Source organism: Sciurus vulgaris (genome assembly GCF_902686455.1).
Source record: "Sciurus vulgaris genome assembly, chromosome: 2".
Lineage (NCBI taxonomy): Eukaryota > Metazoa > Chordata > Mammalia > Rodentia > Sciuridae > Sciurus > Sciurus vulgaris.
Window position 1 is genome coordinate 140,143,196 of NC_136462.1, and position 26,211 is coordinate 140,169,406.

Below are 26,211 nucleotides of genomic sequence, written 5' to 3' on the forward strand. Positions count from 1 at the left end.
TACACAATTTTACAGTTCCCCAACAAAGGCACCTACAGATATTGAAGGGGATGAAATTCTACAGAAACATTACAAACTATCGACTATTAAGATCATTAATGATAAACACAATCTAAGGAATGAACTAAGATAGCAAATATAAGAGGTGAAAGACCATTTCAATAAAGAGATAGAGATTCTGAAAATAAACCAATTAGAACTCCTGGAAATGAAAAGACAATGAATCAAATAAAACATTCATTGAAAGTATCATCAACACATTAGATTATGTAGAAAACAGAAGTTCACTCCTCAAAGACAGGGTATATAATCTTGAGCACTCAGGAAGAAACAAAAAACAAAGATACAAACAAACAAACAAACAAACCCAAGCAAACTTCGATCAGAATATGTAGCAACTCTAGGACAACAATAAGAGACCAAACTTGAAAGTTTTTGGGACTGAAGAGGATGAACAGGGCATGGAGATACAGGCTAATGACATTAAGAGACTTTTCAGTGAAATAATAACACAAATTGGATGCATTTAAAACCCCAAACAGACAAGATGAAAAAAGAACTTCTCCAAAACATGTTGAAATCAAAATGCCTAAAATAGAGAATAAGAATAGAATATTAAAAGCCACAGGAGAAAAATGTCAGGTCATATTTATTGCTGAACCAATAACCTGACTTGAACTATCAAATCCAATAGGGAATGGAGTGAAATAAGACATTCTGAAAGAAAAAAATGTACACCATAATTGCTACATCTAGCAAAGTTATTCTTAAGAATTAGAGAGAAGTCAGGCATGTGGTGCATGCTTATAATCCCAGGGACTTGGGATGCTGAGGCAGAAGAATCTCCAGTTCAAAGCCAGCCTCAGCAATTTAGCAAGGCCCAAAGCAACTCAGTGAGACCCTGTATCTAAATAAATACAAAAATGGACTGGGGATGCTAACTTAGTGGTTAAGTACCCCTCGGTTCAATTCCTGGTACCAAAAAAAAAAAAAAAAAAGGATTAGAGAGAAAAATAAAATCATTTCAAGGTAATATAAACTAAAAAGATTCATCACCATTAAATAAGCACCACAGTAAAAGCCTGAAGAAAATACCTCAAAAACATTTCCCAGAACTCCCAAGTAAATGAAGATAACTAAAAGATCAGTTAAGCAAATGAAAATTAAACCAAATTAAGTGTCCTGAAACAATTCGAAATGTCAAGAAATAATAGACATCTTTCCATAATAACTCTGAATGGTTAATGTCTCAATTATCTAATAAAAAGCACGGACTGGAAGAGTATATTAAAAACAAGATCCAACTGTATGCTCTTTGGGAGAGACACATAAACACATAAGCAAGGTCAGGCTGAAAGTAAAATGATGGAAAGGAACATACCTTGACAATGAAGTTAGAAACAAACAAGAGCAGCTTTCTCATAATCTGACAAAGCAGATTTCAAGTGAAAATTAATCAGAAGAGTTAACGGCAATGCACTACATACAGTTAAAAGGAAAAAAAAATCCAACCAGAGGAGATAATAATAGTAAATATTTATGCCCCAAGTATTATTGGACCTAGTTAAATTTAAAAAGAAAGAAAAACACTTTCTTGACGATTATCCGATAGAGCTTAATAGAATAATACTGGATAATTCAAAACACCCCTCCCACCAAAAACTGTTCATTCAGACATGAGATAAAAATGTCATGAAAGACACTTCTGGGCTAAAAAATTCTATAAATCAATAGGACCTACAGGCATCTATAGAATATTTCATCCACCCATAGCTGAATTCACTTCTTCTCAGCTGCTATAGAACTTTATTTTTTTATTTCTTATTTATTTTATTTTATTTGTTAGTTGTACATGACAGTAGAATGCATTTACATATTTTGATAGGTCATACATAAATAGAAGAACTTTTTTCTAATAGACCCTCTGAAGTCACAAGGTAAGTCTTAGTAAATACAAAATAAGTGATACAAATCCATACATCTTATCAGATCATAGTGGAAAAAAATTAGAAACCAACAGAAATACTAATAGAAACCACATAAACACATGGAATTTGAATGATTCTCTTTTGAATGGGGAATGAATCATAGAAGAAATGAGAAGGGGAAAAAAAAATCCTAGAATCAAAAGAGAATGGGGATGCAATGCATCAAAATCTCTAAGACACCAGGAAGGTAGTCCTAAGAAGATGGTTTATAGAATTCAGTGCCTATATTAAAAAAGAGGATGATCCCAAGTAAACAATCTAATAGTAAGTCTCAAGAATCTAGAATAGTAGGAACAAATTAATTCCCAAACCAGTAGAGGACAGAAAATAATTAAGATTTTAAAAATATGAAGGATCAATAAAACAAAGTTGGTTTCTTTGTAAAGTTAAACAAGATTGATAAACCTTAGACAAACTAAGCCAAAGAATGGGGCAAATAAGACTCAAATCAAAATTAGAGATGATGAAGATATATCAACACAGACATATCTGGAATCCAGAGGATGACTAAAGGGACATTCTGAAAACTTGTATTTCAATAAAGTGGAATCTCTAGAAGATACTGACAAATTTCTGGACATACAGGGTAGGTTCACATTGAATTAAGATGATAGAACTTAAGCAGACCAAGGTGGGAGCAATAAGGTGGGAGCAAAAGCAGACCAAGGTGGGAGTAATAAAAATTCTTCCAAACAATAAAGCCTGAAATCATTAGATTCTTAGCTGAATTCTACTAGACCTTTAAAAAGAATTAATTGCAAATCTTCCTCAAAATTATTCCATGAAATAGAAAGGGAAAGAAACTTCCAAATGTATCCTATTATTCCAGTATCACTCTAACACCAAGACACATAAAGGAGAGAAAATTACAGACCAATATTCCTGATAAATACCAAAATTCTTAATGAAATATTACCAATCCACACTCAAAAACACATTAAGAAGATTGTACACTATGATCAAGTTGGATTCATTCCAGTGATGCAATTGATTTAACAAATCAATAAAAGTAATTCACCACATAAATAGAATTAAGGACAAAAATCACATCTCAATAGATGTAGAAATAATTCTTGACAAATTCAGCACCATTCCTGTTAAAAACACGGAAGAAACTAGGGAGAGAAGAATTTACCTCAACATCATAAAGGGTGTATATGAAAAACCAAAGTCAATATCATACAATAGGGAGAAAAACTGAGTCTATGGACATTAATTTAATGTACTGACCACTTCTGATCTCAGAAGCCAAGCAGAGTTTGGCCTGGTTAGTACTTTGATGACAGAAACAATTTAATGTGTTTCCTATAACAAGACAAATGTCTACTCTCTGCACTTCTATGTGATATCATTCTTGAAAACTCTACCAGAGAAATTAGGTAATAGAAAGAAACTAAAGGGATACAAATAGGAAACGAGGTCAACTAATCTCCCATTTGTGATGACATGATTCTATACTTAGAAGACACAAAAGAAATTCCACCAGAAGACTTCTAGAGCTGATGAAATAAATTCAGCAAATTAAAAGAATATAGGATTGTTGGGGGCTGTGCCATGTTGACAGCGCCAGAATGGCACCTGATCACATCGGCAGCAAGGAGATTAATTGACATAAGCACACTCAGGTGATTTATCATCCACGCACACAATTGTATGCACATGTGTTCTCGTAGCACTCTTAATTGTGCCTGCTTGGAGCGTCTGGCCTAATCTTTGCGTAAAGAGGCGTGGCCCTGCTCTCCACCTCCTGGAGGTGATATAAGCATAGGCGGAGCGAGACAGCGGGACACACACGGCAGCAGCTAGTAGAAGAAGACAAGCGGCAGCAGCTAGTAGGGAAAAGTGGCGGCAGCTAGCAGGTGTAGCAAATCTCTCTTCCTCTAAGCTCTAAGCAAAGCCTGTCCTTCTCTCAAAGTCTCTTTTAAGCAAAGTCTCTCTCTCTCATCCTCTCAAAATAAGTAAACCCTCATTTCCTCTATCCTCTATAAACAAACAAACAAGAAAGCAGTGCACTAAAGAGAAAGATAAAAGTGCCTCAGTTTCCACTCCACCACCCATAAGACCCATGCAAGTTGTTGCTGCAAGCGGTGACAAATATCCACGGATTTTGTGCCGCAAAGAGCCAGCGACATAGGATCAGCAAACAAAAATCAATAATTTTTCTGTGCTTCCATAGTGATCTTTCTGAGATCAGGAATATGTTTCCATTCTCAATAGCCTCAAAAATATAGAACCAAATAGTTGAGAATAAATCTAACTAAGGAGGTGAAAGAACTCTATAATCAAAATCATAGAACACTGAGAAGAATTTGAAGAAACCTTAAAAGCGGAAAACCTCCCATGTACTTGGATAGGCAGAATTACTCTTGTCAAAATTTCCATATTATCAAAAGCAATCTACAAATTCAATGAAATCCCCTTTAAAATATCAATGACATTCCTCACAGAACTAGAAAAAATGTCAAAAATTCATATGAAAGAATAAGACCCAGAGTAGCTGAAGCAATACTGAACAATAAGATTGATACCAGAGGCATCATAATACCCAAACTCAAATTATACTACAGAGCCATAGTAACAAAAACTGCATGATATTAGAATAAAAACATACATTAAGACCAATGGAATAACATAAAAGACACAGAGACTGTGCCACATAGGTACAGTCATTTTATTGATCCTTGACAAAGTTGGAAAAACATACACTGGAGAAAAGACAGCCTTCTTAACAGATGGTGCTGGGAAAACTGGATATTCATAAGTAGAAAAATGAAAGTAGATCCCTATCTCTCACTCTGCACAAAAGTGAACTTATTATCCAAGACTTAGGAATTAGACCAGAATCTCTGTAACTGCTAAAAGAAAACAGGTTAGCACTCTAACATATTAGCACAGACACTGACTTCCTTAATAAGACTCTTAAAGCTCAAGAAATAAAACCAAGAATCAATAAGTGGATACCATCAAATTGAAAACTTTCTGCACAGCAAAGGAAAAAAATTATCACATGAGGATGAAGAGAGGGCCTCCTGAAAGGAAGAAAATCTTTTCCAACTCTTATTCAGAATGGGGTTAATATCCAGAAATAAATAAAGAACTCAAAATTTTTAACACCGAGGAAAGAAAAACAATTAATAAGTGAACAGATAAACTAAAGAGACATTTCTCAAAATAACTAATACAAATGGCCAACAAATATATGAACCACTTGTTTAATATCCTTAACAATCAGGGAATACAAATCAAAAACTACACTGTTTTAATTTCACTCATTAGAATGGCAATTCTCAAGAATGCAAATAGTAGACTGGTCATGGTGGTGCACACCTGTAATTCTAGCAACTCAGGAGACTGAGGAAGGAGGATTACAGGTCTCAGTCCAGGGTAGACAACTTACCAACATCCTAAGCAACTCAGTGAAAACATGCCTGAAAAAAAAAAAAAAAAAAAAAAAGTAGATAGGGCTGAGAATGTGGCTCAGTGGTTATGTGTCCCTGGGTTCAAACCCAGGTGCCAAAAAAAAAAAAAAAAAAAGGAAAGAACTGCTGGTAAGGACTTAGGGAATAAAGTATGTGTGTGTGTGTGTGTGTGGGTGTGTGTGTGTGTGTGTGTACACACATATCACATGTATGTGTGTATATATCAAGTGCACTGATACAATAGCCTAGGTAGTCATGGGACCAAACTAAGTCTATCAGACAAATGAAGAAAGAAAATCGTATATATGCACAATGGAGTTTTACTAAGCCAAAAAAAAAAAAAAAAAGAATTAAATTATGTCATTTGCTGGTACATTAATGGAAATAGAGATCATCATGCTAAGGGAAATAAGACAGATTCAGAAAGTCAAGGATCAAATATTTTTTCTCATATGCAGAAGCTAAAGAGAGAAAGAAAAAAAAGGAATAAAAAGTAGGAATCTCATGAAAACAGTCGAAAGATTAGTAGAGGGAGGGAAACAAGAGGAAGGGAGAAGGGGAGGGCATGGGGAAGTTCTAGGAAATAAAATCTACCAAATTATGTCCATGTACAATTGCACCGCAATGATAATGCACTAATTTAAATAATAATAGAAGGGAGATCAATAGAGTACAACGAGTGGAGGAGAGGGTGAAGAGAGGGGAAAGGAAAGCTACTGGGGAAGGAAATTGAGCAAATCATGTTATGTGCATGTATAAATGTGGCCTAATGAATACCACTGTGATATATAATTATAATTCACCAATAAAACTTCTAAAACATTATAAAAATAGAAAAAAAGAATTCAGGTCCTGCAATTATGAAGAAAAATACATGTATTTCTACTTTCTCTTTTCTTTGGTTACTTTTGTTATCCTTAACTGGATGACCACATACATGAACACGGCCTTCTTTTTCCCTTCTCAGAATTAAACCATAAATATAATTTAAAAATACTAGCTTCTCAAAATATTTTTAGTTATCCAGAGATTCAGGGAACAAATGACAAATTCTCTTCTCCTCTCTCCTAACATACCTTCAAGCCTACTATAATAAGTCCTGGCCTGGTAGAGTCAGGATGATAATCATGGTTAGAAGTCAGAAGCAGAAAGAGCACCAAAGCAAAAGTATGAATCCAGTGAAATAATATGCTGAGCAGGAAAGAAATTAGGAATGACTCCACAAAAACGATGTCAATAGCCATAGAAGTGGATGTTCCAGAAAACCTTTATATTAAATTTATATTTAAATAAAATTTTGTATTTAGATTGTTTTTTTTCCTGCATTATATATTATATACATGTGAATGAAAGGGGGGAAAAAGTCCACAAAATAATGATTGAGTTAGAAAAATGTCTTATGCTAGGTTTATTTTTTCAACTTTTGTTGAGGAAATTGTATATACTTTAATATTTGGAGAATTAGTTTTATTAAGAAAAGAACAAAAGTATATTCTTGGAAAGGGAAATACTCAGGAGAAACAGGAAGTGTGGCTAGGAACAAATAGGAGCTGGAAAAATTAAGAGTTCGGTGGGAAGAGAATGAGAGAATAAGCTGCATTTTACTGACTTGCATCAAAACCTATTCAGCTTTCAAGCTTTTTTCAGTGCTCAAACCCCAGTCTTATTGAGTGAGGTACCTGAAACACAGATAAGTTTCTTATGAACTCTAATATTTTTGTTTCACCATGTTATGACACGTTTCTGAAATAGTCATCAATTTTCACCATGACTTCCACATCCTTGCTCAGTGCAGGGCCTGGGAGCCTGACCTTTCTAGTATTCCAAATAGTAAGGTTTGATGATATTGATTTCAAGGCCCCAGGCAACTACAAGCAGACTGCAGGGTTAGTGCCTATCTCATCTGGATTTGTAGCCCCTAAAATCCACCTGATCAATTTCTAAATGCCTCATAAAATATACCCTGGTCTTCTACTTGTAACTTTTCAGAAATTGCCCACTGCCTGGAAGGCAGAGTTGAAGAAGGACCTCATCTTTGTTGAGTTCTCTAGTTGGTTTTTCTGTTGTCAGCATTCATTCCAGCAGAATACTTTTTAAAACTAGTCATTTAGTTTTTTCTTTCCCTATCATATCCGCAATGCTTGAACTGGTGCTTGTCACTTAGTGGACAATCAATAATACACATTGAACAACAAAAGAATGATGACAGTAGAATATTTTCATACAAACAAGCTCATTGTCAAGAAGATTTGGGTACATTTGACCCAAATCAAAAAATAAAAAATAGAGCTGGGGTTGTGGATCAGTGTGTGCACTTACCTAACATGTGTGAGGGTCTGGGTTTAAAAATAAACTAAATATAATGTGTCCACCTACAACTAAAAATAAAAATAAAAATAAAGTGTGGTAGGAGTGGGCTACTGTTTAAATAAATAAAAATAAACTCTTTGAAAAGTTTTTCAAAAAGCATTGCAAACTTTGTTTTTTAATTTCTTTTTTCAATTTGTTGTTTTTTATTTTTACAGACTGCATTTTGATTCATTGTACACAAATGGGGTACAACTTTTCATTTCTATGGTTGTGTGCATTGTAGATTCATACCATTTATGTAATCATACATGTACATAGGGTAATGATGTCTGTCTCATTCCACTATCTTCCATATTTCCATCCCCTCCTCCCTCTCATTTCCCTTTATGTAATCTAAAATTCCTAAATTCTTCTCCTATCCCCCACACCCATTATGTATCATCATCCACTTATCAGAGAAATGGTTTTTGGGGCTTGGCTTATTTCACTTAGCAGGATGTTCTCCAATTCCATCCATTTATCTTCAAATGATATAATCTTATTCTTCTTTATTGCTCTTTAACTGTTAATGACATTTACATTTAAGTTTAACATAGACTTTTTCTTAAGCCTGATGAAGACAAGGATTTGTGGTTTTTCCTTATTGCTTTATAGATTGACTTTCCCCCAAAGCCCTGTTTCTGTCATCTGAAATAAAATACTCAAGATGAGAATAGAAGGCACTGAAATGATTATCCCAATTCCTAAAACTTCTGGTCTGTAAACCTAATTTTATAACTTTCTATCTCTTTCTTACATAAAAGCTTCTATAGCTGTCCATTAGAACTTACAATCAAGATGAGAATCAAACACTGTTAACCAAATCTGTATCACCCACATCTGAAGCAGATCATCTCAGATTTTTTTTTATATTACATTTTTCGTAACTTAACAAGAGAATGTATATTTTCTGTTTCTTTAAAATGGTTCACTAGTTCAAAGACCTCCTTGCTTCCTCTTAGAACCTGTGGACCCTTTGATTTCCAACTGTTTTCTAGAGGCTGTTGAACTTTTGTGAGTTAGAAAGCAAAAATAAGATAGGAAAACTTATAACTAGTCTTGATTTATATAGGCACCCTGATCATGTTCTCTGAAGTGTTCTACCTGTGTTTTTCAACATGTTACTATGTCTGTGGTAGGGTTGATTGTTGCTTTTATTATTGTTATTAGCATCCATGGATCCCAATACCAACTGCTATAAAGCACACATTCCTTTGACATATCTACCATAGATATATACACACACATATATGTAATAAAATTTCTACTATATATAAACATACATAGTAGATATAATGTGTGTGTGTGTGTGTGTGTGTGTGTGTGTGTGTGTGTGTGTGTGTGTGTGTATGGAGTTAGAAAAAAGAAGATAGTAGCCCAAATGTCTCTAGAACAGATTTTGAAGTCTGGAGAGGATGCCAGAGACTCTGGTGCAACATTCTCATTTTCCAGTGGTAAAAGTAGCTCAAAGTAGTGAAGGCACAGCCCCACTCACACAGTTGATAAGTACGGATGCTGAGAATGACTTCAGAGCTCCCATCCTATCCCAGTACAATGCCTTTCATACCACTAAATACCACCTCCTCAATCTTCATCCCCAGCTCTCAGTCTATAGGATGGATGATACAGATACTGAAACAAATCAGCAATTCTGATTTTAAAGGCAAAAGTAAGTTTCACAATTTTGCTACAACTCTCTTAATATTGGGGACAAATAATTTATTCACTTTAACAATGCAGATATCAGCCTCAGGGCTCCACTTCCTTTGCAGTATAAAGAGCGCACACACTCAATCAAGCAATGTGTTGCATTTGCATGATGTTGCATTGGCTCGCTTTTTCTCTGGGATCCTGGCTTCTGTTTTTGCCATATTCATTCTGTGCATAAAATCATGGAGCACGCCGAAGTCTGCAGTTACTCTGGCTGACAGAACAGAAATTGAATCAATCCCTGGGAGCAATAGATTCAACCCTGGAAACCTCCAGCACATTCTGGCAGCTGCTAGTGAGCCTTGTGCTGTACATGCCTCCCAGGGATTTCTCTGGGATGTTGCTTTTTAAGAGAAACATTTATAAAAACTACCCACTGTGCAAATCTAACATCAGTTAGTGGTTTCCCATACAACTTGTAGGAGCATCACACAATTCTCTGAAGAGAAAGTAGTAACTAACCCCTAAAGAGACCTGCTGAGGGAAATAGGACCCTGAGCAACCAGGAAGAAAACTCAAGGCTGTTGGAGACAGGAACACTGATGTTCTGACTCTTTCTTTCCCTTTTCCTTACCCTGTTAGAGGCAAATCAGACTACCTGACTTATCAAAGCATGCATCAATCTTATTTTTCATGAGTTTAAATCACAATCTAAACAAAAAGGGGCAGGTATATACTAAATAAGTGTGAACAGATGGAGAAACTCAAAGGAGAGGAAGAACAAATAATAAAGAAATGCATCGAAATGTCCTCAGGTAGGCACAAAGCAATATAAGTATTGCACCATATTATGGATATTAAGTGAAAAGGGATGTATTAGAAATTATATGACCACTTTTATTCAAGAAAGGATAAAAATAAGTTATAATTTTCATTCACTGGTTTAATTTGTTATATACTTGAAGCAATCCTTTTGAAAGCAAACTACCAATGCAGTAAGAAAAACTTAAAAGTATTTAATTCATTGGATCCAGTGAGACACTGCTGGTTGAAGATCTTTAATGCAAGAATCCAGAATTCACAATGCTCTAATATCTGAAATTTTCTGAGTAACAAAATGATGACATAAGTGGAAAATTCCACAACTGACCTCATGTTCCAAACAAAATGCAGGTGTGCTAAAAATATTGTATAAAATTATGTGCATATATGAATACGGCATAATGAATCCCAGGATTATATATAATTATTATGCACCAATAAAAATAAATGGACATATAAATAAGTGAAATTGCCTTTAGACTTTGTGTATAAGGTGTATATGAAACAAATGAATTTGATTTTTAGTTTATGGTCTCACCCCAATATATCTCACTTATTTGTATGCAAATATTCCCCAAACTGAAAAAATCCCAAATCAGAAGCACTTATATCTTCAAGAATTTCAGATAAGGGATGTTCGACCTCTATGTTTTATGCACATTAAAAAATTTGGCTAAATATAGGCTTAGTTATTTCATTTATCCATATACTTATATAGGATATTATGTAATTGGGAAAATCAGAATCAACTTTAAAATGTAGCCCCAAAGTACTAACATTTTATTTAGTACACTATAGTAATTTTAACAAACATTTTAATAGTACATTGTGCTATGAGTTGCAAAATATTTTGAAATTATTTCAAGGAAAGAAGAATAAACTTTATTTTTCCTATTTTATAGATGAAGAAAATTCAGCTAAAATATGAAGAAACTTTACCAACATCACCAAAAGTTAGGGGTGGAACTGGCAGAGACTCCAGACCTGATTACTTACAAGGCTAATCCTCTGATGTCTGCCTACTATGGAAGGCTTAGAAATTCAGTTAATGAAATTCAGCTGAATAATGCTGCAGGCGGGTGTGTCAGCATGTATGTAGTCAGTTATTGACCTGGAGTGAGGTAAGGGGTTTGGGCCTAAGAAGACCTGGTGTGAGCTCCTCCACTAATGGGCAGGCCCAGAAGCCAGTGAAACAGGGAACTGAGATAAATGTGAGGTGAAACACTCATAGAAAGGCTCCAGGATATTGAAGAGAAAGGGCATTTTGGCAATCTCTACTGTGTTCCTCTTAATTTTCATGGTTCTTCCTTCCATGGTTATTGAATTGGAGCTGGACATATGGCAAGACTACCTTTCCCAGTCACTCTTCCAGTTAGATTTGGCAACAATCCAAGTTTTCCTCAGTGGCACAGAGCACAAATGAGGTGAGTATTTTTAAGTGTATGTCTTCTCACAGAAGGTGTGTCTTATCCCCATCTCTTCTCCTTTCCCACCTGCTGCAACTCAGCCATGGTAGAAACCTGGAAATGACAATGAAGCTGGTCCCTGAATGATCATGTGGAGCAGCAGGCTACCTGTCAGCTGAAACTTTCACCTGTCTGTCTTGAACAAGATAAATATATCACTTTGGTAAGGTGCATATTGTTATAAAAATTATGTCAAGATTGGGTTATCCTTATGCATGCAGGGCTGAACCCACATTAGTACCATATGTCAACACCTAATTTGATTCTTAGGAGTATCTGATTGAATACTTAGAATGAACCTACAAGCTAAGTAGGATTCTAATTATTTTACAGATGAAGAAACTGAGTTTTAGTAGAGGTTAACTGGCAAGACAAACCTACTGGGAGACAATAAGTTGCAGAGATGGAGAGAAGAGTTTTGAATATCTGGTTTTGTCAAAGCCTGTTTCTACCCTTCATCAAAATATAGCCTTTAGCTGGACTAGGAATGTAGCTCAGGGGTAGAGCACTTGCCTAGTAACGCATGAGATCCTGGGTTCAATCTCCAGCACTGAAAATGGCAACAACAACAAAAAATATTTACTCTATCAAGGCCTCATTTTCCTCCTCTGTAAAATGGAGACAATAAGAGAACTCGTCTCACAGGGTTCTTGGGAGGATTAAAGGAGATAATTCACTCTAAAAGTCCGACAAATAATAAAAGTTCCAAAATGCTGTCATCTTTATTTTGGCACTAGCAAGTTGTGAGATAAAGTTAAAACCCAATTCTCTGATGTTCCAAAACCTATAGCCTTCTCACCCAGAAAGAAAGCTATGATGCTCACATCAGAATCCCCTCTGCCTTGGGTACTGCCTATATCCTGCCTTAGAGTGTGTTTTCCTTCCTTCCCCCATGGATGTTCTCATTCTGGTGCATTGCTTGTGAGGCTATGCACCCAACATTGTATTGCTGCTGAAACTAATAGGGGTCATAAAGAAAATTCAACTTCCTGCCATTAGGATGATTTTCCTTGTTATCCAGGAAAGGATATTTCATCCATTTAATACATAGCACAGTTATATTGGTCTGCCAGTCAAAATACTCCAAAATATATATTTATAAAAACAACATAATTAAGATGTCATACTTTTCCCTACAGTATTTTAAATGTGTAGCTGCATTTTGTCTCTTTGTAGTGTCCTGAGGTTACTTCTCTTTCTTCTTAACCATGAATCTACTGGCAGTTCTTGGTCCCTTTCCTATAAGCACACCCATGGGATCACTGGAAGATCCACAGACCTAAAGGAATTGACTTCCAAAAGTCTGCATGCATGTATCTGAAATCAGTTCTTCCTTTAATTTTTAGTTCTTTACTTTCCTAATGGAGTGCTTACCATCATCAGTGAAGATTTTTAGGAAGCGCTGGCTGGGGCTGCTCTAGAACTCCAGAATTTTCTGAAACAATGGAAAAGATTTACTTACTTTGGTTCTGTGCTGATCAATATAGTGGTTGCTAGTCACCTATGGTTGCAGTGGATAGGACTTGAAATATGACCAGTTTGACTTGAGGAACTGAAATCTTAAGTAAAGTACATGTAATTCTGATTAGATTAAATTAAATTGTGACATGCAGCTAGTGGCTACTGTATAGGTAGTATATTTCTAAAATTTAAGCCAGAGCCATCCAATAGCAAATATAATATGAATCATGTATATAATCTTAAAATTTCTAGTAGCTTCTGTTAGAAAGTTATTTAATAATATATTTTATAGCATTTTATGATTTCTTATTTTATGAAAATACAATAAGCATAAAATAAATATATAATAAATATAGAGATATTAGATATTTAACTTTTTTATACTGTTTTAATAAATTTTATTGTATTTTATTTTTATCTTATTTTATTTTTTATCTTATTTTATTTTTTATCTTATTTTATTTTTTAGAGGTGTTCTATCACTGTTGTAACCCTGCCCTTTATAGTTTTTATATCAATACTATCTTGCTAAGTTGCTTAGGCTGACTTTGAACTTGTGCTCTTCCTGTGTCAGCTTCTTGAGTAAGTGGGATTATAGGTGTGTACCCCAGTGCCCAGCTATCTTGTGTATTTTGTGCTTTTGGTACAACTCCATTCAAACTAGTCTGACTTCCATTGTTCTACAGCACCTGTGGTTAATGGCTACCATGTCAGATAGTGCAGCGCTATCCCTTAAAATGTATCCTTGTTAGTAACAAGAGTCTTTCTTGTTTATCAATAAATTCCTTACTCTGGACATTTTGTTGGCCAGTAACATGTGTTTAATAAATACGTGTTTATTGACTTCCATTCACAGTAATCAATTCACACTCTGGATTTATTGCTAAACCAAACAACACCTAGACAAATGCATTGGGCTCTTATATTAGCTTTCCCACTTTGAGTTAAATCTACTTTATTTTTACAAGGACCTAACAAGTGTTATGAGTTTCCATGTATACTGTTGAATTTAATCTTTGAAAGCAGGAATCAGCAAACTTTTTTGCAAAGGACCAGAGTGTAAATATTTGAAGTTTTGCAAGCTCTACAAACTCTGGGGCAACTGCTCAACTGCTCAACTGCTGAACTTGAGTAAAAACTGATAGACAACAGTTAAATAAGTGAGCATGGCTGTGTTACAATAAAACTTTATTTACAAAAACAAGTGGCAGGCAGGATTCAGCCCCGAGGGCTGGATTTTGCCAACCCTTGCTTTAGAATGAAGATCATATTTTAAATTGTTTTTGTCTTTTAGCACTTCTAATATAGTACCACATAGGTTAGATGAGCTCAATATATAAATGTTGCCTGAATATGAGCAGAAATGCAGCTGTTTCAAACCACCAAGTCATGAAATTAGTTATTCATTTATCAAATATTAATTGTGTGTTTAAATCACGTTATCCTGAGCACCTTGCACTTGTCAGACACATCGGAAAAGATGAGTAAATGTATAGTAACTAATAAGTGGATTAAATAGTCCGATAGGAAATGAAGGAATCCAAGAAAGCTGCACAGAAATGGTGGTACCTAAGTTGAATATTAAAAGTAAAAGACAGTTGTGAAACCTGACATGCATTGACACAACTAGGTAATCAAGGTCATCATCAGTGTCACAAGCCATGTTGGTAATTTGTTTTCTTGATGTGATGTGATGAACATGATTCTTCACATCTGTGTTTTCCTCCTGGTAGTTCATAACTCCATTCTCTTTATACAAAACACATTGGCTAAATTCTGAAGGGGAAGCACCCTACCAATATCTGGCCAGTGCTTCTCAGAGTATCAAACCATGAAAAGCCAGAAAAGTGTGAGAGAGTGTCACCTCCAAGCAGAGCTCATGGAGACGTGATGTCTAAATGTAGTGTGCTCTCCTGGGTGAGATCCCAGAGCAGAAAAGGAATAGACATAAAATCCAAAGAAATCTGATCAAAATGTAAGCTTTAGTAAATGATGATGTAGTGGTGTTGGTTCATTAACTGTGGAAAATTTCTCATTTTAATGAAAGATTTTAATAATGGAGGACATTAGGTGTGATTGTATGGATACACTGTACTCTGTTCATTTTTTTTCCGTAGGCATAAAAGTATTCTAAAAATAATGTCAACTTAAAAATAAATATGTAAAGAGCAGATGTAGTCTACAAGCCAGCAAGACTGGAGTGTTAATTGCAAAATAACCTAAAATTTAAAAAAATAAAAGACTATACCAGAAAGAAGAAAAGAGCCCACAATTCCAAATAGAATGACCAGCATGAGCAAACACATGGAAAGTTGGCAGTGACTTACACTTCTAATGCCAGGGAGAGACATGGAGGCATTAAGGTGGCATGCAAGAAACATGATCAGCTTTGTGTTTGAAATCTGAACAGTTGTGACCACGTTAGAACCAAAGGTAATAGAAGACAAAACAACTGATGGTGTGTGTGTGTGTGTGTGGTGGTGGTGGTGGGGTTCTAGCACTAGTTTTAGTGGTAGGGTGATATTTGTAGAATTAATATATTTTTTATTATTTAAAACTGACTCCTAGGATGAGCTGTTTTATACTGGCAGAAAAAGGCTTCGATGAACTCTTAGATCAAAAACAATTAGTTCTAAATGCAGTTATGTGCTGCATAATGAAGTTTCAGTCAATGATGGACAGCATATAAGATGGTGATGTCTTAAGATTGGAAGGAAGCTGAAATAATCGCATTGCCCAGTGACACTGTAGTTGTTGCAACATTAGTGCAATGCATTATTCATGTATTGGTGGCGATGCTGGTGTAAACAAACTCACCTTGTTCCAAATCTTATGAAAGTGAAGGATGTACAATTTTGTATAGTGTGTAGTATGTGAATCTGAAAATAAGCAGCTATGTTAATGGATTATGTATTTTTTACAAGACTTTGATCAACATTTTAGAGAGTACTCCTTCTACCTATAAAAAAGTTTACCATGAAGCAATATGCCATCATGCAGAGGCAGCAGTCTCAGACATCTCATCTTTACCACATCTCTTGATTGCCTCACCAGGCCCAAAGGAATGATTTACTTGAACCATCTAAATCTGTGTAAGTACACTCTGTGATGTTCAGGATGGAATTGCCTAACAACTCATTTCTCAGTATATATTCCTGTAGTTAGGCAAACGTGATTGTAGTATTTTTTCCTTTTCTTCAGTTTTGTTTTTCCAGGGATAATGTGGTGATGATATTGAGACATAAGACTTGAAGTTGCAAGAATCAGCCTGAGGAAATTGACTTGAGGTTTACAAAGTAAACATCAACCATGTCCCCATTTTATAGATGAGTAAACAGATGCCTGAAGAGGTTACATTAGTGATCCAAGATCTTTTTGTCCAAATTCAAACCTTCATGCAACAGACTATTGCTGCCATAAAAATTAGAATTCTGATTAATATCAGTGCTTTGTGTAGGGGATGATTAAACATTTCATTTGGAACTCTCATTAGTGGGTGAGTGAACTCATATTGGCTTGTGAAGAGGAAGCATGTCTAGACAGGATGCAGACCTGACACTCCAGCAACGTAGCCAGAGATTTTGAAAATATGCCACCCTGGGTCACCAGATGGCACACTGTTCATCTCTGTGTTAATGATAAGACATGGGATTGGAAAGAACCCATGTGTAGAAAGTCATCTATTAGGCACTGAAGTACAAGTCTATTAGATTCCTTTGGCTGTCATAACATATTTTTATAAAAATTGTATCTAAAAACAACAAAAATTTATTCTTGCATTATTCTTGAGACCAGAAGTTCAAATTCAAGGCATTCAAGGGTTATGCTCCCACCAAGTTTCTAGGAGAAATTCCTTCCTTGCATCTTTTAGTTTCAGGAATGTTGTTGAAGGGAAAGAAGATGGAGAAGCTATATGATAAATAATGAAGTCAATTTCTCACTGTGCATCGTCTTAAAACACTATTCCAAAACCACCTGGGCCAGTCATGTACTCGCACCACCTGCACCTTGTAATGTCAGTGATTTAAGATACCAAGAAGTAGCTCTTCCATACTCTAAATGCCAAAGACCTCTAGTACAAGGACATTTTTAGTTAGCCCGGCTTCCAATTATCTTGATAAAGATACATTTGTTTTATCTAGCAAGCTAGTCAGGATAAAGAATTAATAAAGGGATCTAGTCTGAACATGAAAAAGACAAACTCAGAGGCAGGCATCCATATATCTGTCTGTACTAATGGCTATGGTGACAGCAATTCTAAGATCAAAAACTGGAGTGAGATGGTAATCAGACTGATGAGAACATGTTTTGTAGAAGCTGTTTTGTGATGAATCTCATCAGCTTTCTGATGAAGCACAGCCTGTGTTTCAGACCTCCTAGTGTGTGAGGAATGAGGCCTTGAATCTTTGTCTCCTCGCTCAGAGTTGTTATCACAGGTTCAGGTAAGCCTGGGGCTTTAGACATGGATAGTTCCCATTCCAGCTTAATCGCCTACTATAATCTATTACTATAATCTCTTATTCCTGAGATCATCATTATTATTATGGAGTTTTTCCAGAAGTTAGGAGACTGCTTTCAACTCTGCTACAAAGATTTTCTACACCAAGGAGATTCAAGGAGCATGAATCTTATGACACTTGTGTCTTATGTGTGCACAAGAAAGCATTGTAAATAAAGGTGAGTCTTTGTTAAGGTATCTGACCACAGCTGTGTCTTCAAGGTGTGAACTTGCTGAGAGATTTGGAGATTATTAGATTACTTTGTTCAGTATTGTCTGCATAAGCAAGTATCTCATCCTGATGTGAGGAATATGTTTCACTCTTTTGACATAGCAATTTTATTCAGCTATGATTTCATACCACACTGTTTAATAGAACACTGTGTACCTTCCAGAGGTTTTTCACATATTCATAAAGTTTAGTGTGTCCCCAAAGTTGTGTAAAGATGACCACTATCTAATTTCAGAACACTTTCATCACCTTCAAAAAGAAATCCCATGTATATTAACAGCTATCCCTTATTTTTCCTTTTCCTAAACCATGCAAAACACATATAATTTAAAATTTATTCTAAATAGTTACACATGACAGTAGTATATATTTTGACACGTCATACATAAATGGAGCATAACTTCTGATTACTCTGAGTGTACATGATATAGAATTATACCAGCTGTGTAATCATACATGCACATAGGGTATTAATGTCAAATTCATCCTACTATTCTTCCTACCCCTATACCCCTTCTCCTCCCTTCACTTCTCTCTGTCTAATCCAAAGTTGTAGCATTTATCAGAACTTTATTATGATGTAGCTGCGTAATATTCCAGTAGGAGTACATACATTTTGTTTACCCACTCATCAGCTGGTGGGCAGTTGTACTATTTATATTTGTGACTATAACAAATAATACATCTATGAACATTTGCATCTAATTGGTGTGTGAACACACATCCTCATATCTCTTTGGTATATACCAATGAGTGAACTTGCAGGATCATATGGCAACTCTGTGTTTAACATCTGAAAAAACTGGACAACCATTTTCCAATGAGACTGTATCATTTTAACTTCCTATCAACAATATATGTTGTCATTTCTCCATATTCTCTTCAATACCTGGTATTGTTAATTTTTTAACATTATTTTTATGGTCAAAATAGTGGGTGTGAGCAGTATTTCATTGTGTATTTAATTTGTATTTCTATAACAACACATGATATTGAGGAATATTTCATATACTTATTGGCAATTTTGATCTCTTTTGAGAAATATCTTCTCAGACCATTTGTTTGCTTTATATTTGGGTTATGTTTTTATTGTTGAGTTGTAATTATCATTTAAAGATTTGAAAAATAGACTTTTACCAGATATGTGATTTACAAATATTTTCTCATATTCTATGAATTATCTTTTTACTTTCTTAATGGTACCCTGTAAAACAAAACCATTTTTAATTTTCGTGAAGTTCAATTTATCCACTTTTTTCTTTTGTTATTAAAGCATCTTTCTGTCATATCTAAAAAATCATTGCTTTCACAAAGACTTATTCCTGTTTTCTTCTAAAAACTAATTTTAGCACTTCCATTGGCTTCCAATTCTATTAGAGTTAACTTTTGCATATGTTACATGATCAGGATCTAACTTCTTTCTTTCGTTGTAGATACTCAGTTGTTTAAGGACCATTTGTTGAAAAGAATTTTCTTCATTCAATTTTCTTGGAACACTTGCCTAAAATGAATTCCCCATGAATGTGAAGATTGATTTCTAAGCACTTACTTCTATTTTGTTGATCTACATATGTATCTACTTTAGACCAGCCCACACTTTCCTCATTACTGTTTTATAGTAAGGGAATGTGAGTCCTTCAACTTTGTTCATTTGTTTTATTGTTTTTCCCCCTGATTCCTCAGCTCTTCTAAGTTCCCTGATCTTCTATGTTAAGTTTGGGATCGGTTTGTGAAATTTGGCAAAGGGATCAGATCCAAAACTGATATGCACCACATTAACCCTTTAGAGCAATTTGTGGATTAATGAAATAATAGCTATAATAAGACTTCTGGTCCATGAACCTGGGTTGTGTTTGGTTTTTATTTTATTTATTTTTTATTCTTTACTTTTTTTCTGATGATGATCTGCACTTTCCTGTGTATTATTATTGTAGCTCTGCTAAATTTATTTCTAAATATTTTGTGCTTTTATAGATTGATGTTTTCTAATCTTACTGTTGGAACTGAATGTTTTAGGTTGACTTGTATCTCCCAATCTTGTTAAACAACTGACTTCATTTTCCAACCATAATAGTTTTGTGGTGAATTGGGTAAGATCTTCCAAGATTATACAAGATGACCTCATCTGAGAAGATAGTTTCACTTCTTCCCCTTTGATTCATTTGCTTACCTAATTGCCCTTGCTAGAAACAATGTGACTACAATGTTGAATAGAAGTGATGAGCGTAGACCTCACTGTTTTGTTCCTTGTCTTTAGGGAAAGTATGGAGTCTTTCAGCTTTAAATATGTGGACTTTTTCTAGGTGCTCTTTATCTAGTTGAGGAAGATTCATTCTATTGCTAGTTTGTTAAATGAGGTTTTATTGTTTTTATTGTGAAAATATATTGAATTTTGTCACATACTTTTTCTTCATGCATTCAACTGATTGTGTAGATTTTGTCCTTTATTTTTTTTAATATGGTATATTACCCTGAATACTTCAGAATCATGATTTTCTGGGATATTCTTGCTTTCTTTTATTGTTTTTATATACATATATATGTATGTACATATAAATACATACATATATTTATATATGTTTATGTATATTATAATGGCCTTGTGGAATTAATTGAAAATGAGTCTTTCCTCTTGAATTTTTTGGAAGGGTCTGAGTAGGATTGGTATTAATTCTTTAAATGTTTGCTAGAATTAACTCAAGAATTCATATGGACCTGGGCTTTTCTCAGTTAAATGATCTCTGATTATTAATTCAGTATTGTTACTTGTTACAGGTCTATTTTGTTTTCCCATTTATTCTTAAATCAGTTTCATAATTTGTGTCTTTCTAGTAAATTTCATCTAGGTTATCTAGTTTGTCAGTCTATACATGCTTGTAGTATTCCTTTATAAACTTTAAAATTTTGGGATAAGTTTGTAGTGATGTCTCTCTTTTCATTCTTGATTTTAATAATTTGAGTCTTTCTTACTGAGTCTGTGTATCAGTTCATTGATTTTCTTGATATTTTCCAAAACTGATTTTGGTTTTATTTATTGTATTTCTAAGCTCTTTTTGTTATTAATTTCTACTCCAATATTTATTATTTTCTTCTTTTTGCATATTTCTGGTTGAGGTTTCTCTGCTTTCTAATTTTTTTCAGATGCAAGTTTAGTTTATTAAGAAATCTATTATATAATATAGGTGTTTACAAATATAACTTTTTCTCTAGTGACCTCTTAAATTTTTTTCATAGATTTTACTCTACTGTGTAATCCTTTTTATTCAATTTAAAGTATCTTCTGTTTGCTCTTTTGGCTCTTATTTGTTGCTTCATTTCCACATATTTCTTAATTTCCCAAAATACATTGGAGATTAATGTCCCCCCCCCCCCCCCTTTGGTCACATTTGGGAAATCTTGATTTCTCTGTCTTTTTAAGTCTTTAATTTTTAGAGCAATATTAAGCTAACAACAAAATGAGAAGGTACTGAAAGTTTCTGTACACTCTACCCCCATACTTCCACATCTTCCCTCATTATCAGCAGCCCCTGCCAGGGTGATATATTTGATAAAATTGCTTAACCTACACTGAAACATCATAACTAACCAAGTCTGTCTTCAAATGTTCTTCTTGCCCCTTTCTCCTTTCCTTCTAGAGACCCCATTATGCATATATTGTTATGTTTCCTAATGTCCACAAATATCTGAGGCCTGGTTATTTTGCCTTATGGTTTTTTTTTGTTTGTTTGTTTGTTTTGTTTTGTTTTGTTTTGTTTCCTCAAGTATGATAATTAAAATTGGTCTTTTTCTTCATGGATTATTTTTTCCCTTCTCCCTAATTCACCATCATGTCTCTAATTAATGCTTTGTGTTAATTATTCTACTTTCCAAATTAATACTTACAGTTTTGTCTTTTTTATCTTTTACATAGATTTTCTTTATTTGATGACACATAGCTCTCATTCTTTCCTTTAATATATGATACATGTTCTCTTCAGCTTTTTAACATATTTAGTTAGCTGATTTTAAGCGTTTAGTCGTTCAACTTGTGAGTTTTCTTAGGATCAATTTTTAGGGATTAATTCCTTTCCCCTGTGCATGGGCCATACATAGTGTTTTGTTTCCTTATATGTCTAGTAATTTTTATTGGAAACTAGACATTTAAAATAATGTAATATGTTAGCTCTGCAAGTCAGATCCCCTCTCACACCATGTTTTTCTAACCACTATTAGTTGACCTTCACCTCCTGTTTATGCAGAGCATGAAGGTCAATGGGAAGTAAATACTTAGAGCATTCTCAGATCTATTCTCGACAAGTGACAAGTATGCAACCCTGGGACTTCACATAATCAGATACACACACATGACTTAGACTTCCAGAGGAATATTTCAGAGGAATATGGTAACTTTTTAGAAGTCCTTTTGCAATATCATTCCCAGGTTTCTATCAGTTTTTCGGTTAGTCTACTGTTATGCCCAAGTTTTTCCCTTGTTCAGGCAACTATGATGATAAACAATGGCTGCTGATTGTGTTCATCCTATACCCTGAAGATAGGGTTGTTCACACAGAGTAAGTTTTGAGTCATGCAAAGATAAGCTATGAAAAAAGGTTTTTCAATAAGCTGCAAATATGTGAAAAAAATGCTTTCTTTGAGCTTTTAGGGAAATACAAACTGCTCTGATCCCTTCAGTGACTACTAGACTACTCCTTTCACATTTCCATAGTTATGCTGTTGCTAGTTTTCCAGGCATTTCTGGAGCTGCAAAGAGCGGAGTGAAGGGATCAGGACAGGGAAAAACACTCCAAGGCTCACTGTGAGCAAGATCCAATTGTTTATCTGGAACAAACACTTCTCAGACTGTTTCAAGTTTAATTGATTTCTTTTTCATATGCTTTTGTGGAGGTATACATTTTGAGAAATCCTTAGTCAGTCCCTCCTTAAATCAAGCCATTCTGCTTTACTTTAGATGATCATAACAAAAATGATACCAATTTGAACAAAATAATAGCTTTTATGAAGGGTCCTCACATATTAACTCTGCTTCTTTTTAAATTTTGATCTATGAAATATTTAAACATAAAAAGCAATATATCAGATATCCTTATACCCACTACCCAGATTTAACAGATATTAATATTTTGCCATATTTGCTCCAGATTCCTCTTTTTATTTTTAAGGAAAGTAATACATTTATTATTGTTCCTTCTTTCTCCCTAAAGATTTCTCTTTTGAAATTGTCATGTGTCAATCTTATTTATATTTTATAATATATATAGGCTTCTGTATGCATATATATACATATATATACACAGTATTGTTTTGTGTGTTTTTTAAAGAATGACTTGCTATACTTATGTGTTTCAAGATACATACAAACATGTTTCTCTTTGGAGCCAACTTTCTTTCACTTGGCATTATGATTTTGAGATTAATCTATGATGCTATGTATACATCTACAGTTTAACACCAAGGTATTTCATTGAGTGATCAATTGCAATCTATTGATTCATTCTTATATCGATGAGAATTCAGCATATGGGTTTACAAGTGTGAACCCTGAAGCCATGGTTCCTGTATTTTAATTTCCATATTGTTATTTCCATTTTTTCCTTGGGGAAATTATTTGACTGCTGTGTTTTGATTTAGTATTATGGGCTTTACAGTAGTATGTATCACATGGATTCATTTTGAGGATTATTTTTATATCAATTAAAACTTAGGCAAGTTCTTGAGAAATAGTAAGTTCTTGGCAAAAATTATCCGTTATGACAAACAATGCTGTAGGGAACATCTTCTCTTGTAGCTCATGGAATTCTGGATTATAGCTTATCCAGCTCAAATCAATGATATCAAGGTGAATTTCCAGCAGCCTTTCCCCACATTCTAGTCCTATATTAGTATAATCAGACAACCCCTAGATTGGCCTAGGAAAATGTATTTGCCATGCAGGTATGCAGCAAATTATTGGAATCCAAATACATATTTCATAAAACCTTCCACAAATCAAAAAGAAAATGCATTAGAAACATTCAAAAATTTGAACAGATAATTCACTGAAAAATAAAGCCATGTGGACCAGAAAAGCTCATTGACTACCTCTGGTGGTTGGAAACTTTACAAGTGGCCCAATGTAACTTGCATACACATGCCCCAAGTCCACATCCAGCCTTTCCCCATTACTCCATCTTCTTCTTTCCAAGTAATCATGCCATTACCAAATCTCTCATCTGATATGTAACATCATCATTTTTTCCCTTCTTTTGGAATGCCCTTTTTATTAAAACAAAAACTTTTTTTTTTTCCCCTAGGAAGTGTTCATCTAAGCTGAAATTAGCTGGAGCAACTTGCAGCACATAGTGTGTGATCCATAGCTGTACGCCTGTGTCTAAAAGATCTGTGTAGGTGTTTCTACAAATGTCTGAATGTAACAGGTGTCTGGGCACACATGTGTTTTTCAAAGCTACTGCTGGTAAAATAGTTGATGTAAGCAATCTTCTTTCAGAATAGCCACATGGTTAGCACAGCTATTCATTTTGATTCACATTTACTGAAATGAAATGGAAATGTGGCAACTTGAGTAGTACCCAGGGGTTGGTATGATTGTGGGCCTCTAAAATACATAAGGCAAAAATATTTCCTCCTAGATCTTTGACATTCCATGTTCTGAAAGATTTTTATTTTAACCCCAGTCTTAATTGCCCTTCAGTATCAAAATTAATTGTGTTTTCCGCTAAAAGGCCAGTGCAGTTTAAGGTTACTCCAGGGTCCTGGCAGCCAATGCATCTTCTGTAAATGGCTTGATTGCCGTCTGCAGAGAGGAGGGCTGGGAAAGATGTGCTTGACCGAGGCTATACATTACAGTCCAATTAGTGTGAAGATCACTACATGAGTCTTTAACTTTATCTAGTAACTGTCGGAACCTCTAATGGAGACCACAGACAGAGTGGAGAGGAATGTAGAATCTACTCTCTCTGCCAAGAAGAAGGGGAATGGCCTTGGCAGTATACCAAGGGGCCCCAGGGCTGCTTCTCTTAGTTTTTATGTCCCCAAATCTCCTCTGTTCCCCTCAGCATCTCAATTAAGTATGGAAACAAAACCCAGAGCCTTCAAGATACATGTTAGTATAGGCTGTACCAAGTGAAGCAGAGGTTCTTGGCAAGGCCTTGGTCAGAATTTCAGACTATTTGCCTTTGGTTATTAAAAAGCTATGCTGCAAATTCATCCTTTAATAACAGGAATGATAATTGCATCCACTTCATAGATTTATTAGAATTATCAAATGACATCTTGATTTAAACAACTCCATTTGACATGTAATAAGCAATTTATATGTGTTTGCTTTTATTATATTATGATTAAATATTAAAGGAAAATGAAGTTCTAAATGAGTTCCAAGTCAGAACATGCAAGTTACCTCATCACAATGGTTCATTAAGTGGTCTGATAAAGTCAGTTTCCCAGTAATCTTTTTTTTTTTTTTTCACTGCCCTCCTTCTTCTCTGGACATTGAACATTTTCAAGTCTCCTAAGTGATAAGGTTTTATAATAGGAATTCTATGACCTCCAGTATGGAAGGACTGGTCTTATCCAATGGATTTCTTGTGAGTGCCACTCCTCAATAATGCTTTCTATCAGATTTCTCTTGTCTTCTTTTGTTTACCTTCCACCAGACCAAAGGCTGGAGGGTAGAATCCACCACCTTCACTACTGAGCTCTCCATGTCCCTGTCTCTTGGATCTGCTCTAGGGTTTTTTCTTCTCTCACTGGATACATATATTTGTACAATGAACAGTGGAAAAATGTGTGCCACCACTTACTGAGGGGCTTAGTCGGTTTCCTTGCTTGGATGTTTCCCCTATGAGTACAGGGCCTTCTCTTTTTTCACTCCTCCAATGAGAGAATTTCAGGATCTCCAACACTCCCCAGTCTATCACACTCATCATACATATGTGTTTACATTCCTGTGCAGAGGGGACTTCTCAATGGGCCAGCATACATCTGCTTACTAGTAAATTTTTAATATGCTTCTTGACTATCAGATTGATGAAAAATCAGTTATATTTTTCAAAATATATTCAGACTGGGTTTACTATTATAATTATTTGCTTTAACTAATATGTAAGTGGATGCAATATAAGTGTGAGTTCTTTTTATAAAAAATGAACTGATAGCTTTGCAGAGATAAGAAGAAGAGAAACATCGTGTTGGTTGATACGGGATGCTATAACACAAATACTACACACTAGATAGCACAGAAAACAAACATGTATTTCTCACAATCCTGGAAGGTGGGAAGTCTAAAATCAAGGTGTTGGCTGATTGCTTCTTGGTGTGTACCCTCTTT